The sequence below is a fragment of the Hirundo rustica genome, chromosome 4 (genome assembly GCF_015227805.2).
Source record: "Hirundo rustica isolate bHirRus1 chromosome 4, bHirRus1.pri.v3, whole genome shotgun sequence".
NCBI classification, from domain to species: Eukaryota; Metazoa; Chordata; class Aves; order Passeriformes; family Hirundinidae; genus Hirundo; species Hirundo rustica.
In genome coordinates this window covers 20,142,119-20,158,991 of record NC_053453.1, presented here as the reverse complement: position 1 = coordinate 20,158,991, position 16,873 = coordinate 20,142,119, and the positions used below count along the sequence as shown (strand labels likewise).

The following is a 16,873-nucleotide window of genomic DNA, read 5'->3' as shown; positions in this document are numbered from 1 at the left end:
TCAGAGGGATTCTAGTTTGTGCATTGAGTCAGCTGGAGTAATTAGGGCGTGATGCAATTGTTTCTTTATGGGCCTGAAGCCATCCCAAAAACCACAAAGGCTGATTTCTTCCTTGTGAAAGGTTGCTTTAACCCTTGGCCAGGTGGGTGTCATGGGTTTTGTTCAAACACTTTGAGTTCTGAGACAAATGGAATCACAAGGCCTAAAGTTACTCAGCTCACAGGACTGCAGATCAACATGTGCCTCTCTAAATATTTACGAAGACCAAACATTGTTCAAGGAATGCGATTTTGGGTTGGGTTTTTTGCTACAGAATGATAAAAATACCATTCATGGCATTTTACTTGATGAATCAGAATCTGAAGCTATTTGTTTTGGCCAGCTTAATGTGTTGTTTTCCTCCATTTTCCTTCTGGAAAATTTTGGCCTATTCACTAGTTCAGTTCCTTGAGGAGCATTATTTTGGACTGCTGAGGAAAAGAGCAAAAATCCACAAAGCTATTTTCTCTCAGATGGTAAAAGGAAGTCAGTTATAAATTTGATGATTTGTGCTACATGCTGCTTCTTGTTATGATTACAGTAATTCTGCATTTTAAGAGAATTTAATAAACTATGTTCGCAGGCACACTTTGGATGTTATGTTTCTAAACACTTGCCTGCTCTCACTAAGGTAGCATGAACTGTTACTGGTTTTTCTCTCTGACTATTATGGAAAAATAATTTTGAAAATTGAAAGGTGCTTTGGGGGTTTTGAGTTTGCTTTTACTTCAGAAGATCTCAGACAGGTTAATGGGGAGGTTTTTGCAGGTTGTCCATGTAGAAAAGGTTCATGCACATTTAATATCTTTTCTCAGAAACCTGCAGTGATGATTTTAGGTTCTGATTTCTTTCATGAATACTTGAATTCATCAACTTAAGAAAAGACATTGCCTTTGGCAATTAAGATATAGGAAGGATGCGTTGTAGTGATCCAAATTCAGATCCAATTTTAACCTGTTTTGTCAACATTTCTGTTGTCTTCTGTATAAGTATTCTTACTAATACTACTGTGTAGGAATTCATGCTAAATCTTCAATGCATGGAGTGCGAAGGCATTATCTCTCCTACTTTGCAAACATAAGTTGCACAGTTTTGCTTTTTCTCTAAAAAGGCAGAGAAGACTTGTTGAATACCTCTCCCCAAAGATTTGAATGACCAGTTCCTTAAAAATCATTTTGTGACCCAAGATGCAGGAATTTTTGTGCTCCCTCTGAACACATCACTAGCTCAGATAAAATCCTGGCTTGGATAAATATGTGCCAGAGATATATCACCAAAGGTTGGAACCTAAATAATCAGAACACTTTTTTTCTTTATTTGTTTTGCTAATAAATATCAATTTACCCTGAAGTTCTTCATTACCTCTAGATAAACCACAGCCTTCTTAAACTACATAATTACTAGCAAATAGTGTGTGTTATATTAATTTATACATTAATAAACACTTGTAAATTCAAACAAATGAGAGTCTTCACAAACCTCACATATAGAATATTCTGGCATGAAATATTTTGTAGTATCATTTCTTCTTTTTTTTTTTTTTTTTTTTAAATTTCATGTTCAAGGTAGATTCCCCATATTCCAGATACATCAAGCCTGTATTTGTTATTGATTTTGTTTAATTTTCAACTTTGGACCCAAGCTGTTTAAACAGATTAGTCCCTGCTTTTATCTGAGTCAACTTCCTCATGCTTTCATCAAAGCAAAGGAGATTATTTGACTTTCTGTCTCATAACACAGCATTACAAGAGAGTCATATGTTAAGTGACAGTGATGGATTCTGTATTAGGAAATGGCCATTCTGTCTCTTGTACTAGTTCCCCATCAAAGACAAAAAAAAAAAAAAAAAAAAAAAAAACCACCTAATTTTTATTTATTTGTAGTCTATTTTTTAGTGTTCACTACAGCTGTATTTACTTGTAACTGAAGCTAATACATTTCAGAACTAGATTAGGTGAGAGTGTTTGAACTAGAATAATGATGTGTAGGCATAATATGTTTGTATCCTGGCACTGATCCTGTACCTTAACTTTCTTACTCCTAGGCACACAGTATTTGTGAACTGACTAATACCTGGTAATAGAAAGAAACTTTCTCTTCAGACTGACTTGCAGTGTAGTTGTGAGATTTAATGGTAACCAGCAAGCACTAACACAAGCTTTTGGCACAAATTATGTTTTGTGGTGGGATCAAAATTTCTTATCCATCATGTCTTATTTATAAGAAGATAAAGATGGAGATAGCAAGTTGAATAGGTACTCAATTGACTAAGTCTGTGGGAAATACTTGAAAGACTCTGCTGAAAACACAGAGCATGTATGTCTACATTTGCCTTTCAATCGTGTCTGTGGGCACAGTTGGGTTTTAGGTGTAGAATGGGAGTTCCCTCAGCAGGCAAATCAGTGTAGACAACAGCAAGTGTTTTGGAGATACATAGCATCATCAGGGATTGTGGTGTTGACTGACTGCACGTGCATCTCTTTGTCTGAGCTCTCTTGGGCTTTGTACTCCAGGCTAAATAGGTGAAGTGATAAAATATCACTGCAGGTTCTAAAGACAGTTTTTCCTATAGAGGAACTATTGGTATTTCCTACCTTTATGTAAACTGTGGTAAAAGGACTTCAAACTGCAGCAAATGACATCTCCCAGACATAGTCTCAAGGCTCATCTGCGCAGGCAGGGAAACTCTTCCAGGGCTTTCATGCAGGAGGCACATGACTCTTTGTGAGCCGTGCAGACCTGTTAATTCCCTGGTATGTCCAGGCTTCTTTTCACATTGCTGTCTTTCTGAACAAACAGTACTTTATACAGAGACCTCGGTGTCATCAGCCTGAAAAGAGCAGCAGTGCAGGTGATCTTGTGCTGCCTGCACTAAACCCCAGAAGCCCACCACAAATTTATCCTCCAAATGTGGGTCAAGGATTCCTCCCTGTCCTGAGAGGCCTGGATGGCTTGGACTGGACCCAAGTGAAGGAAGGAAGTGCACAGAAACAGAGCTGCAATAAACTCAGGAATGTACAGAAATAAAGCACACTCGTCTGTTTAATTTTTTCAGGTTAGCCACTTCAAAAGAGCTGCTGCAAATGATCAAGGCACTTGAATCTATTGAGGGAGTGTTTCTGGTATGGCTCAAAATTGAATACTAATTCATTGTATTTCTGTAGGAAAACCAGCCCAAGCCTGAGATTGCTATTCTACCGAAAGACGATGTGCCTCAGCATTTGCTTAGGCTGTGTATAATCTAACATATGGACACACTACAGTCTTATTGGCAACCTGCAGTAGCTCTAGATATACTTCTGTACAAAAATGAAGCAGCAGAATTTTAGTAGTAGTTATTGGCACCTATATGTATATGATGATAATTACTTTACATAATTATGTATTTCACCAGCAAGATACGGAATAAAAAGTGCTAATACTGAAATTAGAATATCAGTACGGATATGGATATTTAATTGTTTTTCTGATAGTCATCAATAAACAAGTATTAGGAAGTAGCTAATGTTTTTGCTGGCCACATTAGATCTGGTTAAGTTAATCACAAGTGGCATGTGTTTAAGAGAAAGAGATATGAATGGACCTGCAGGCATTTTGTGTTAGTATCAAGGATTTATATATTTTTGTGACTTTCACCTATACCATGTAATGGTATATAAAAAAGAATAGCAAATTCTTTTTTCTTGATTATAATGATCTCAACAGGCTCACTCTTAATGATATACAGCTACATTCCTATTTTTTTTTTAATCAAAGCCTTTCTCTAATATAAATGCCTAGAATCTTACTAAAAATCTGGTCTCATTAGGTACACCATCAGAATTAAAATAGTGTATCCTAAATCTCAGTCATTTAGAAATGATCTGTACATGAAAAGATAAAGTGAGGGGCTCACCAATTAGTATAAATGTCTTAGTGGAACAGAAAGTGACTTCAAAGAATTTGATTATATATTTGAGTTTTCTGATTTACTACCAATACTTTGAACTTTTGTTCTCATAGTACTGGAATATTTGAAGCTTTTTTTATCACTTTAGTGTGCAAACCAAATGTAAGGGGAAGAACTGAAACATTTAAAATTATTTCAAAACAATCTGGTTTTAGTTTTTTGAGATGAAATGATTGAAAATTAAATGTAGTCTTAGGCTGCATTTGGTCTTCTTCTGCACCACTGTTTGTTCTTACACGTGCAGTGGGATGGAGTTTGATGCAGCATTTAATCCTTTTACCCACTCCATGGTCCATTGCGAGCCTTGCTATGACAACCCTGTGGTTGTGTCTGTGTACTCTGTGTCGCTGTCTCTCAGCACCTTTGCTAGTTGGTTTTGCCCATATCACAATCAAATGGTATCAGACAGTGCTACAGAGTCCAGTAAGACTTGAATTCCCAAATTCCATCAAACTGGTAAAAATCTGAAGCCTCAAGTCCTGCACAGAAGGCTCCCTCCATCACGTGAGGAACATTCCAGTCTCAGGCTGCTTTAGTCCAAGGCAAGTTTTCTTGGAGCAGCTGGCATTCCCAGCTTCCCATCCTCCTTCTTTGGGTTGTGCAACATCTGGCAAACAAAAAATGTTTTACTAAAAAGTAGCATTGGAATGGAGTCACATGCTGTGTCAGGGACAGCTTGGAAAGAAAGCAAGTATTGTATCCTTTTGTGTGCAACATCCCTGTGCTGTGGCCTGGTTTTCCTAGCAAAAAATGCAGCAGGGTTTTAAATTTGGATTATTTTGGTAGGGTTTTTTTGTTGTTGTTGTTTGTTTGTTTGTTTTAAGCAAACTGAGGCTTGTTTTGGCCACTCTGCAAGGAACACTGCATAATTCAGATGTAAACCTTTTTCACTAGAGCACTGCATAGTAAAGATATCCATCAATTCCTTATTGCTGCTAAACTTGTTTCTGCTTTCTGCTAGAGTAGGAAGCAGGGAAAGAGCAGTACATTAGAGCAAATGGTATATTTTTGTAACACCATGTGTATAAGTATTGGTGCAGCAGTGATAGTTTCCATATTTAGTGCCAGCAAAAGTTTTTTGGCATCTACTTCAGAGCTGTAGGTCCAAAGGCAAGGCAAAAAGGTGAATAAGCCATTTTTAGGTGGTGAGGGTTTGAGTGGGGAGTTGAAGGGGAGTGGGGAGGGGCATAACCACAGACTCATGTATTGCTGTGGGAGCAGGAAGATGTATTTAAAAAAAAAACCTAAGGGTAAAAGGCTTTTTTTCCTTATCTGTATCAAATTCCTCCCTCCTTAGTGTTTTTAAATCTTCCAGCTTTTTTAGAAATTATTGTTTGGTGGAAAATGTAACTTTATATAATGGGTATATATGATAAATGTACACAAAATTATGTCATTTTCAAAGATAGGATAAAAGCCATTACTGCAGTACGAAAACACTTTCCTATCACCTCTAATAATGTTTTCCACATCTTTCCATTTGAAAAAGCAGTGAAATGTATCAGCATGAGGAAGCTGTTCATACTGGTTCCCAGCTGTGGATATGTCAGTGGAGATAAATTCATGTCCTCAAATATTACCCTTTCCTGACTACCAATTTGCAGACATCTTAAATTCCACTTTGACAAAACTAAAGCTTTCCAAGGTGCTCATCTGCTCCCTCAGCAAGGCTTTGAGGTTTCACAGTGTTTGTACAAGAAGGTTCAAGGCCTATGTGACTAAATAGAAGTAGCCCAGCTGCTGCAAATGGCAGCTTTTCTTTGCCTTTCTTTTGGAGGAGCGGAGGTCAGGGATATACATGTATTTTCTTTGTTGGTGCAGGTTTTCCATGCCCTTGCAGCCCTGTTCCTGTCTGCTGGCCAGCTGGGTTGTTAGTGGTTGAGGAGCAGAATCTGCCTTTCTGAGCAGAATTTGTCTTTCTGATCAGACTGGTCAGTGCTCTTTGCAGGGACCTTCCAAAGCTGAAAGTCTAGCTGTTGTCCTTGAGTCACTTTTTTTATGATAGGTACCAAATCTGAGTAGGCTTTCATTCAGTTTGGAGTCCAGGGGTGAATAAATATCCTTTCTATCAGATTTATTTATCCCTCAGCTCAGAAAACTGGGAGGACTATCCTGCCGCTTCCCCCAAACCATCATGTTCAAGGTCTTGTGTAGAGTTTAAATGAAACATTTTTTTGCAGGTATATTTTCTAGAAAGGGAAAAAACCCTCCAAGAGTCCTTTATTTATTTATTAAATTCCTGTCACCCCAAAAGCTGGTTTTGCAGACAAACTGCTTTTGCATGTTTGCTTTTGTAAAAGATGTGTTTATATGAATGTGCACCTTCTTGGTGACTTCCACAGGGTAGGACCCTCTGTGCTTTTGCATCATGTACTGTACCTTGCTGAAATTACCTCTGGGATATTGTAATGCCAGTGTTCCGTTAACTAACAGACTATAAAGGAAAATTTAAATTAAATGCCTTTGGGAATAGTAAATGACAGACTTCTCAGAATGTGAGCCTTGCAGCCCAGGCTCCTAGAAGAAGCACCTGCAATCTTGCTTTATAGCTGATACACAGCTAGTTGGCAGACAAAAACCTTGCTAGGGTTTCAATTTACAGCCTATGATACATAGGATTCTTTCTTCCTTTTAATGCTTTAAACTGAAATTGAATTTTAAATTAACTTGACATTGCAATGTTTTCAAGTCAGATAAATAACTGTGCTCCTTTTCCCTTTTCCATAATATATTTTATATCTTACTACTAAAGCTTTTCCTGAATTGATATTAAAATTATATATTTGCCTGTCCTTACTTTCCTTAGGAAAAAAAAGTGAAATATAACCATGTAGCTGTAAGAAGTATTGTTTGCACTTTGACAATTATGTAGTTTCGTAGTTTAGGAATTTGCCAGTTTTATTTCTGTTGCTCACTGTAACAGCTTGTGGTTTATTTCTGTGTTTTCTCGCAAAGCTTTGATCAAACAGTGGTCTTCAGAATTATGTTCTTTAAGCCTTCATGCAAGTAGATGTCTTCCATTTATGTCACCAGAAGACCCCATTCTTCACTTCAGTACCCCATTTACACCTTCATCGTATTAATGAAACAGTGTATCAACATTGTTTGGGGGTGAATTTTTTTTTTTTTTTAAATGTACTTTTGAGCTTTTTTAAGCTGTTAGGCCTAGATGGTGCAGGTATAAATGCTTGTGAAACACACCAGTAGTTACAATGTGGTCAGTGGTGTCTTAATCTGACACCTGGTAGCATGAATGTTTTTTGCACTTGATAGATGATGCCACCAGGAAGATAGAAGAGCTGCCTTAAAAAAAGGCAGATGGATTCAAAGTGTTTTGCAGAGAATTAAATGGATTCCAAGTGTTTTACAGAGAATTAAATAAATACCTGTGTTTCTGAATGTGCTGTGTAGTAGAAAGAAGGAGTTTTGCAGTAGAACTGCTTGTGGTTTGTTTTGGGTTTCCCTGATTCTCACAAACTTGATTGAATGAACCTTTCTCATCAAACTGGATCTCGAAGTGCTTACACTGAAGGACATACAATGGCAGAATTTACAATGTTAGTATGCTGAGGAAAATGTATTTCTTCTGTTCCTGGTAAAAAATAAGCCTAACACTATGGGTCCCTCTGTGCAACTTAAAATAAGGTATCAAAGTACATCCCTCCTTCCCTCCCTTTTTCCCCCAGGAAAGCATACTCCAGACAGCTCTCGTTTTGTACCTTCTGGCTTTCAGCAGGGCATTAGCATTCCAGAAAGAGTTTCACCAGCCCCTAGGCTTTAACAGTGGTCAGGACAGGCAGAAGGAAAAGCTACCAAACCCTTTCCCTCTTAGGCTTGGAGCTTGAATTGTAACTAGGGGCTTTTGGGAGTGTATTAAAGAGCACTGCTTTCCTTGCCTGCTCTTTCCCTATTTCCTTGTTTTCTGATACCAGTATGACTGAAAATCCTTATTTTTTTATAACCAAGCACAATGAATAAATATTTGGAATATTTCATATCTTTGAATGTATGTTAATAAAAACACACTTCTGCCTTAAACAGGACAAGAAGTTATGCAGACCTCCCCAGCTCAGACAGAAATTCTCCTAGGGGGAGGAATGCCACATGAAATTGGAAAGTTATAATTTTCTCAAATAAGGGTAAAACACCAGGGTCTTAAGTTTGGGTGCTTTTCACTCTTTTTATAGTCCGGTCATCTCTTCTCTCTGCCAACCCCGACCCCCACACTCCCCTAAGATATTCAAATGGAAAAGCTTTCTTTCCAGGGTATCTGCACAAAGAAGGCATTCGGTAGCAGAGGAGATTTCTTCCAAAAGCATCTTAGTGTGCTATGATCCTTCCCCAGAACTGAGCTGAACGTGCTGAGGAAGGACTCTTGCTCCATACCCTGCGCAGTTTCAGTCCCTTGGGTGGATGCTGTCATTTCACATTCTGGGCCGTGTGCCTGAGCGTACCTAGGCATTTGTTTGAGTCTCTGCCAGCAAATATGCCAAAGAGATTATGCTTCATATTTCATCCCAGGGAGAAGAGAGCCTAAATGGGTTTATCATGGAGTTTTCATTCACTCTGTCACTTCACCCTTCTTTATAGTTCATTGCTAGAGTTCTAATTTTTCCCGACAGCAGTACACACCCCTGCAGCTGGCCCTGCATAATGATTCCCTCCTCCTAGACTGACAAGAGTGGATACATAAATCTACTGCCATCAGGGTGTCCCCACTGCCCCCTCTCCCCCCCCGGAAAAAGATCTGTCCCCTCCCCAGCACTCTCATTTACCACCAAGTACTGTTGCCTGCTGAGCCAAGATGCTGCCTGTGACCATTATCCTGCCTATGCTAAACACCAGGAAATGGCTCTTCTTGGACAAAAAAACTTTTTTTTTCTCTCCTAATGATAACTGTTAGTGAAAATTGGAGTGCCTTGGGCAATTGTATTTTATGCAAATATTACAACATACAGCAACAAGCTCCTGTGAAAAGCAAGGGTGGACTGATTATTTGAACTGGGAGCTGGAGGGTGAGAAATGCTGTCAGGAGCAAGAATTTTGACCAAAATATAGGTCTTTAGGAGGTCTTAAGTTAGAGATCCCTGTGTTCTCTGAGGCCCTGTATTAACTCAAAACGATTGCTTTAAACTATTGAGTAAGGGCAGCAATGTCAAACCCAGGGCTTCCCAGTTGTTGAACTCATCAAACACATTGACAGTTTATAAATCAGACAGGACTTGTGGACCCTTTGCAAAGTATTGTTTGAAAATCTCTTCCTTAGCCCTCCATCCTTAGCTATAGCAGTGGAATGTTGCAGCTGGCTAAAAATCAACATAAGACTAGTTTAAAAGGCAGCAATCTCTGTTCCTGCTCTGAAAAGCAGGCGCAAGCTGAATGTGCAGTGTACAGCAAGAGCTTCATCATTCTTTACCAGCAGCCAAGGTATAGGTAAAGGTCAGCCCCTTTCATCTTCCAAGTGTCTAATCCACAAAATACTAGATTTCTCCAATAGATATTTGGTGTTAGTAACATGCTGATAGTCTGATATTCGTAGTTGCTTTTAAAGTTAAATTATTATTTTTCTTTGGCTACAAGTATTTGGCAGTTTTCTCTGACGCTGTCCTTATGATGATTCATACTGCAGTTTTTTTGAAGAGATGGATAAACTATAATTGTTTATATACAAACAGAATATGGCATTGGCTGCCAGAAAACAATCTCACTAATATTTGACTTGTTAGGTTGCCTCATGTTTCATGTTTTGCCTCAGAGAGAGCAAGCTTAAAATTAATTGAGATGAATTTCTTTCTTTCTGAGCATGTTCAAAGCTAGTGGTATTTTTTCCTCTGTAAATGTTGGCAATTGATTATAAAATGTCAGAGGTGTTAGCAGTGTCAGTGACCTTCATCTATACAGCAGAAATAATAGGCAAGACTTGCTTTAGGAGACCCTGCAGTTGCTGACAGGTTTTGTTGCATCTGCAGCCAACTCTGTATCATTAACTAGGGAAAAAAGGTGGATGAGGGAGTGTGGATTGTAAATGTAAGAGTGCTCACTCCACTAAATTTACTTGAAAAATGATCTTTTTTTGTGTCCAATGCCATTTTGTACTCTTCATGATTTTCTAATTAAGCCTGGAGGGCTGTGGATCCAGGCTTTGATATGAGCAGTATCGACTGTCCTCTTTCCAGAGAAGAGAACAAAGCTTCCTCACTGTGCTGCTGGATGCTAACTGATGAACTGGTTTTTCTTCCATGCCTTGGTTACTGCATATAATTAAGAATCTCACTCTTGTGACTTCATGTGCAGAACTGCATCCTTTCAGTAGACCTGCCTGCCAGCTGCCCGTCATGCACAGCTATTCCCAGGATCCTTAAATGTGACTTTGCATGTCAACTGTTCCTATTTAAACAATAACCTTTGAAGCAAACTATAGGCACAGCTGAAGAAAAAGCTCCTCATGTCTAACAACAGTCTCTTTTAGACTCTGTTTGAGGCTAAGGCTCAACTTTAAAAATGGTCACAGTGTTAATTTATTTGAAATAATTTTATTGGAAAAGAGAAATACTGTGATTCTTGAAAAATGACAGAAGGAAGAATATATATCCACTTGCTGGGTAGACCCATGTGATTGGTTTTCTGAGGGGATTACCTTTTTCTTGTCTCAGTGTTCCCTTGCAGCAGAAGTAGTGATAGAATCTGATGGCCAGTGTGTTGCTGGGGTTTAGAGAGAAGGCATTTGCAGTTCTTGGAGAAGGGGAAGGGAGAAGACTGCGATGACAGAAGTGTCAGCGCAACAGGAATAAGGCTCATTTAGATTTGAGGAGAATTTTCCAACCCTGTATGGCATTCCTTCACCTTAATGATGGAAAACGCCTGTTTAATTTTAATATATTGTCTTTACAGTATTTTAGGAGTGGAATTCCTGTACTTCATTCCCTGGATATCTTATCTATTAAATAATGTCCCTATTCCTCTCTGCTGAGAGCAGGTACACAGAGAAACAGAAAAAGATCTTGCTGTATTGCACGAGGGTTTGGTTTTGGTTTTGGGTTTTTTTTTTGTTTAGTATTAATCAAGAAACACACATGCTTAAGAATTTTTTGGGGACAAAAGCCTCAGAATGTTCATCTTCCAAGAGACTCTGAAAAGTCAGCTTTTTACTGCGGACTAAACCTGTCAGCCAGCTAAAATGTTTGATGCATGGACATGATGGAGGCAGCTGGAGGGCTGGAAAGTGGCTGTGTGGTGATCCACAGGAGATGTGGGCTTGTGCCTGACCCTGGGCCTTGGCACAGGGAGGTGTTACTGGAGGCTGGTGCTAGCAGGGAGAGGTGTGGAGTGTGCAAGGGATTCCACTGCTTTTGCTGCAGACAGGGCTGACAGCCGTGTGTCCTGCCTTCAGAATCACAGCTAGAAAATGTCTAACAGTAAAGTTGGAATTTCTTCCACAGGAAATACTACCACTGTCTTTTACCCCCAGTGGAGGACTTAGGATGCGTTCTCTTAAGTTTTCTTACCAGGCTAGTTTAACCTAAATGCATTAAATCCTTTCATTTTGTGACATGTGACAAGACACTTCTGATAAATTGAGACTGAAAAAACTTTTAAAGAGTTTTCATATTAAAAATGCCTATAGATTTGGACTGTTGAAAGGTTCCTTTTTGGAGAAGATACATATAGTAAAAGTGGTGGCAAACATGAAAAAAAGGTTGTCTGTGTTTCTGAAAAGCACAAACTAAGTCTTTGTTCCCTTTGGAAAAAAATAATAGGATAACTTGGTTTGGAAGGGACCACCAGAGGTCATATAGTCCTATGGCTCAAATCGGGGCCAGTAAGATCATCTAGCTCAGAACATATAAAGTATTTAGCAGTCAATTCTACATAGCTCAAAACTTAAGAATATGGTCATAAGTTTCTTGGGATTTCTGCAAGGAAACAAAATTTATTGTAATATGTATCCTTTGTCTTCATCTTTCAGAAGTTAAAAAAAAAAATAGGGAAGCTCGATCTTTCCTAGTTCTTTACTCTGTATATCCTTTTATTTTTAGATGGAAATAGAAATTTAATCAGGCTAAACCTTACTTTCCATACTCAATTATTCCCCAGAAAGTTTAAATAAGTGTAGATGTAGGCTTTTCAAGAATATGCCCCTAGAAGCTAATTTCTGAAGCAAAGGGAAACTGGAAGGTGACATTGCTTTTGAAAATTGAGCTTTAATAAAGGGCTTCATTTAGTCATCCATCCTTAAAAATGGATGGTGAAATATGTAAGGGTTGAGAGGGAAAGGGAAAAAACAGATACAAGAGAATGATACCAGATGAAAGTACAAGGTAATTTAAGTCCTTGGTTAATGTCCCTGTTTGAAGTTATTCCTGCTTGGTTTGGTGACCCAAAAACTGGCAGCTCAAAACAAAATTCTTACCATAAAGTGTTCTTGCCACAGTCTGGGCTTTAGCAGGTTTGTTGTGGGGCTCCTGTTGTCATCTAGAAAAGTGTTCCCTCCAAGGGAGAGTTAGGATGCTCTGTAGATAGCTTTCTAGTGCTTTGCATGTCCCCAAGGTATCTTGAGAGGGCACCTGTGGAGGAGAAGAGCAGAGAGCCATGCTTATCAATAATGGCAGCTGTAATGAGTTTCCCCTTCTCTGGGGCTGCATTGGGTCTGCAGCAGTCAGGCAGAGCAAGCATCCTGTGCCAAGTGCCTGGGGTGTGGGATGTTGTGCTGCTCCTGTGCCGAGGGATCTGAGAGCCTGTCTCCTTGTTCCAGGTGCGAAGAGTGAGGGGGGCAGCCCAGGGCTCATTTCTGGGGCTCAGCTGGTACCCCCAGGAGCACAACTGAACAAGAGTAAGCACTGACACCGCCTTGTTGCCTCTTGAAGTCCCAGAAGTGGATTCTTGTTTCCCAAGCTGTGGTGTGCACACAGATTTTTCATGTGAATTTTCTGTTTTCAGGTAAGCACATTTTTTCCTTCTTTTTTAATACAATAGAGTTTTCTAAATGCAAAATTATATTCTGGTTTTCTAGACAAATTTGTTGCTATTTATCAAGCTTTCAGACATTGCTGGAGCTTTTAATAAGTATTTATTACCGCTAATGGAGATAAAACTTCTAGGAGTCAGTCTTGCAAGAGGCATTAAAAATTAGCAAAGGAAAAAAAAAAAAAAAAAAAAAGCAAGAATAGCTTGGCAGAGGTTCTGTATTCATAAACCTATTTATAGATGGTGTGCTGGGTAGAGAAGCAAGTTTGTGTCTCTGCCAGCAACATGCTGCAGCCTACTGCTGTGCTAGTGCTTGCCCTAATTTTGCACTTACATTCTGAGTCTCCCCGGGGATGCTGAGCAGCTGTGTGGCTGACCTGAATCTCAAAGGTGCGTGGGTTTGACTGTGACTCTGAGGATGATCGGAGAGATTTGATCAACTTCTTTTCCAGGACCTGTTCACATTGATTAGCGTGTGTTGGCTTGGCAGATTTCTCAGAAACCAACATGTAAAACCCTCTTCTTTATTCTCAAGTGGCCAAAGAGATCTGAAGCAAGATTGATAGAGGGTTTGCACAAACATGGTTCTCGGTCTGTTCTTCAGCTACAAAGTGGTTTAAATCCATTTTGGCAGCTTTCTCAGTGCTTGAGGTGCTCCTGGAGGCGCTGACACTAAGAGCTCTGATTCCAGCCTGGTGCAAGCCTGGAGGGGAAGGGGAGATGCTGGGATCCTGTGTGCTGCCTTCCTCACAGTTACCAGTAATAATTGTCCATAGACTGAATTTTTTGGAAGATAACACTTATCCTTTCCAGCAAGAGAAACACGTGTCTCCTGCCCAGCACCAAATAAAAAGGAAGCAGTAGGAGGGGAAAACAAAATTTAGGAAGAGCCAAGTTCAGGAAACAAGTGTATTCTAGCGTTTAACTAATGTCTGGGTTCATGCCAGTTTTGGAGGGGTTTTGTTTAGGTTTTTTAGGAGTTGTTTTGCTTTGGAGGGGGGTGTTGTTTGTTTGTTTTGGATGCTTCTGTGTTTCATTTTTCCTTAAAAACAAATGGAGAAAGGAAGAATCAAAATACAGCTTTCCATGCATTTCTGCTGCAGATTGAATAAAAGTGAAAACAGCTGTTCTAAACCAAAAATGTATATTCTGCCTTCACGCACTCATTTATGTACCTAAAATCATGATTTTTCCAGCTGTAGGAAAAAGCATGAAATGCACAGAAATAGCCACTATTTAAGCTTATTTAGGAATGCACATCAGGCAAGATGAGTATCACTGAGGAACAAAGGTGGGTCCTGTGGGGGTTGTGAAAGTAAGATGTGGACTCACTGAAAGCAAGTAATTGCAGAGTAATTTTGATGTGGAATTTTAAACCAATTATGTGAATAACAGAGCATATGTTCTGAAAGTAGTCAGAAGTGGTTTTTTGTGGGTTTATCTAGCATGGTTTCAGAAAGCCTCTGCCTGGCCAGGGTTAGTGCTCGCACAGCTGAGACAACGTAAGTGCTTGCATGTTTGGCTGCACATCATTGCCTTGCTGAGAGTCAGCCTTTCTCAATCTGTGTCTCTCATGGTTAATCTTCCAAAAAATGTACAAAGGTGTGTCTGATAATACTAGTGTCTCAGCTTGTTTCTATGTTTAACTGGAAAGTCTGGTGTTCAAAAGGTGCTTGATCTTATATTTTGCAATTATTAAATGTTTTGATAAGCTGCATCAAACTACATCAAATTTTACTGAAATTACTGCAAGTTTCACATAACAGGACTAATTAAAGATGCTATTTCAAAATGCCTTCACTAGTCTGGTTGTTTCTTGAACTCTGTTCTTTTGAAAAGGAAATGTGCATCCTTTTGCTTTTTAATAAAATGAGGCAAGTACTAAAAATCCACTATCAGCAGTTTGGCTTGAACACCAAGGCATGAGGCTTATTACTCTCCAGAACATGGAGGATTGGAGGATATTAAATGTGGATGTTAATTTTCTTATTTCCCCCATCACAAAAAAAAAAAAAAAAAAAAAAAAAAAAAAAAAAAAAAAAAAAAGGGAAAGCAGTTTATGGGATTCCTCAGCTTTGCCTTTTGCAGTATGCAATTGGGAATTTTGATGCCTGGTGGATATGAAGTGTTTCCTAATGTTAAATGTATGTAAATAAGTAAAAAACCTGTTGGTTGGGTGGTTTTTTGTTTGTTTTTTGTTTTGGGTGGGGGGCTTTTTTGTTGTTTTTGTTTGTTTTGGTTTGGTTTTTTGGGGGGGTGATGGTTGTTGTTATTTTTTCCCTTTACAACCGTTAAAGCACCTACACGGTAGAGCACTTGACAAGTGAAACAAAAACTGTGAGATCTCACAGCTAAACTTCCTTTTGTTCCTACAAGCCTCCTTAATCTTTAAAGTTTTCTCTTTAAATGGGTGACCAGTGTAAGCGTTTCTGCAAATTCATTTCACGTGAAGATTTTGTCTCTGAAGTTGTTCAAGTAAGCATAGCTGCAAGTCTGATTCACTTGTGTGGCACTGAACTTCACATGTAAATCATGCTTCTAGTAAGTCAGTATTGTGCTAGGAGGTGCTAATGGCTGCCATCAATCAGCGCTGGAAAAAGTTGTTCTCCTCTTCTCCCCCAGACTAAATGAGACAGCAATTAAATGCCCTTTTGTTGCGTGATAGCTGAGACAATGGAAATCAATGTCCAAAGCACAAAGCAGAATGGCAAGTCTTAAGTATAAGCTAAGCCATGTGTCCCAAGGGATTGGCATGTTGATTTGCTTACAGCTGAGAGGGTATATGAAAGGAATAACTGCGGAGTGTAGGCAGCAGAAGCAGTAATGCTCCTTGGACTGAAGCCAGAAGGGAATATTTACTGGGAGACTTCTCAGTGGGGCTGTCCTGCCATGATTTTGATTCAATGCAACCCAAGCTTAGCTCACAGTACAAATTTGATCTGTAGTAGGCCCTGGTATAAGACCATAATCAGAAAACATGATACCATGTTTATTTGTGGTATGTTTTTACACTGGCCACTTGAGAACGGGCAGTATCTCATTTGGTGAGAAGCCTACTAAAGTAAACTTCACCTTTCAGCTTTTCTGAAAGTGCTTCAGCTGGAAAGATGAGTTTACACTCAACCAGTGCTGTTATTGCAGTGGTTTAGATCTCTGGAATAGGATTTGCTGTATCCTGATAACAACATTCCCACCCCTCTAAATGCCATCACTTTGTTCCCAAGTGCTTGATAGGTGCAAAACTTATTCTTGCATCTCTCCAAAATAAAATTGCGCTGTAAGGAATCCCAGTTTGCTCACCCATTTCTTGTAGATGCAAACAATGCCTCAAGGCTCTTAAACCACGACATACTCGTTAACTAATTTTGTCCAGAGGACATGAAATCACTTAGGTGGCTGAATTCGTTTTTCCTGTCTTCTTCACTCCAGACCTGCTCCAAAGCTCATTATGCCAATGGGACACTTCCTTCTGACTCCAGTTCACAATTCTGCCTCGGCTTTATTGCCTTGCTGAAAGGGCCTGTAGTTACACAGGACTGCTTTGTCTCTAATCTGTGTGGGGTTTTTGTTTTTGTTGGGGGTGGTTTTTTCTGCTTTTGTGAAAAATTGTAAATGGATTGAGAACAACAAGCCATTGCATTTACTAATAGCAAAGCACACTGCTGTCATGCAGCTCATATGCTGTTGGCAGAGACTGTAGCTATATGATGATTTGCAGCAGCTGGGCTCAACTGAGAGAAAACCTTTTGCAAGTTTAAGACTTGGAGGAAACATACTAATTTTTTTTTTTTTAATTATTATTTTTTTCTTTTTTGGTTCCTGAAAAGTGTTACACACATATGACCAGAGTCATCTGAAATAATACTAGAATTTGATCAAAAGAAAATTTATCTGCTTGGAGAGTTCTGTATTGAATTTTTT

The 16,873-nt window shown here is 39.1% G+C and overlaps 1 protein-coding gene across 7 annotated transcripts in view; it reads left to right on the top strand.

Annotated features, from left to right (window-relative positions):
- The window catches only part of PLXNB2 (plexin B2), a 255,615-nt gene that overhangs the window by 66,763 nt on the left and 171,979 nt on the right, over positions 1–16,873 (top strand). For all 7 annotated transcript variants that reach the window (XM_040061703.2, XM_040061707.2, XM_040061705.2 and 4 more), the window contains one exon: positions 12,741–12,925. The gene's annotated coding sequence lies outside the window, so the exon portion shown is untranslated. The remainder of the gene's footprint in view (positions 1–12,740; positions 12,926–16,873) is intronic.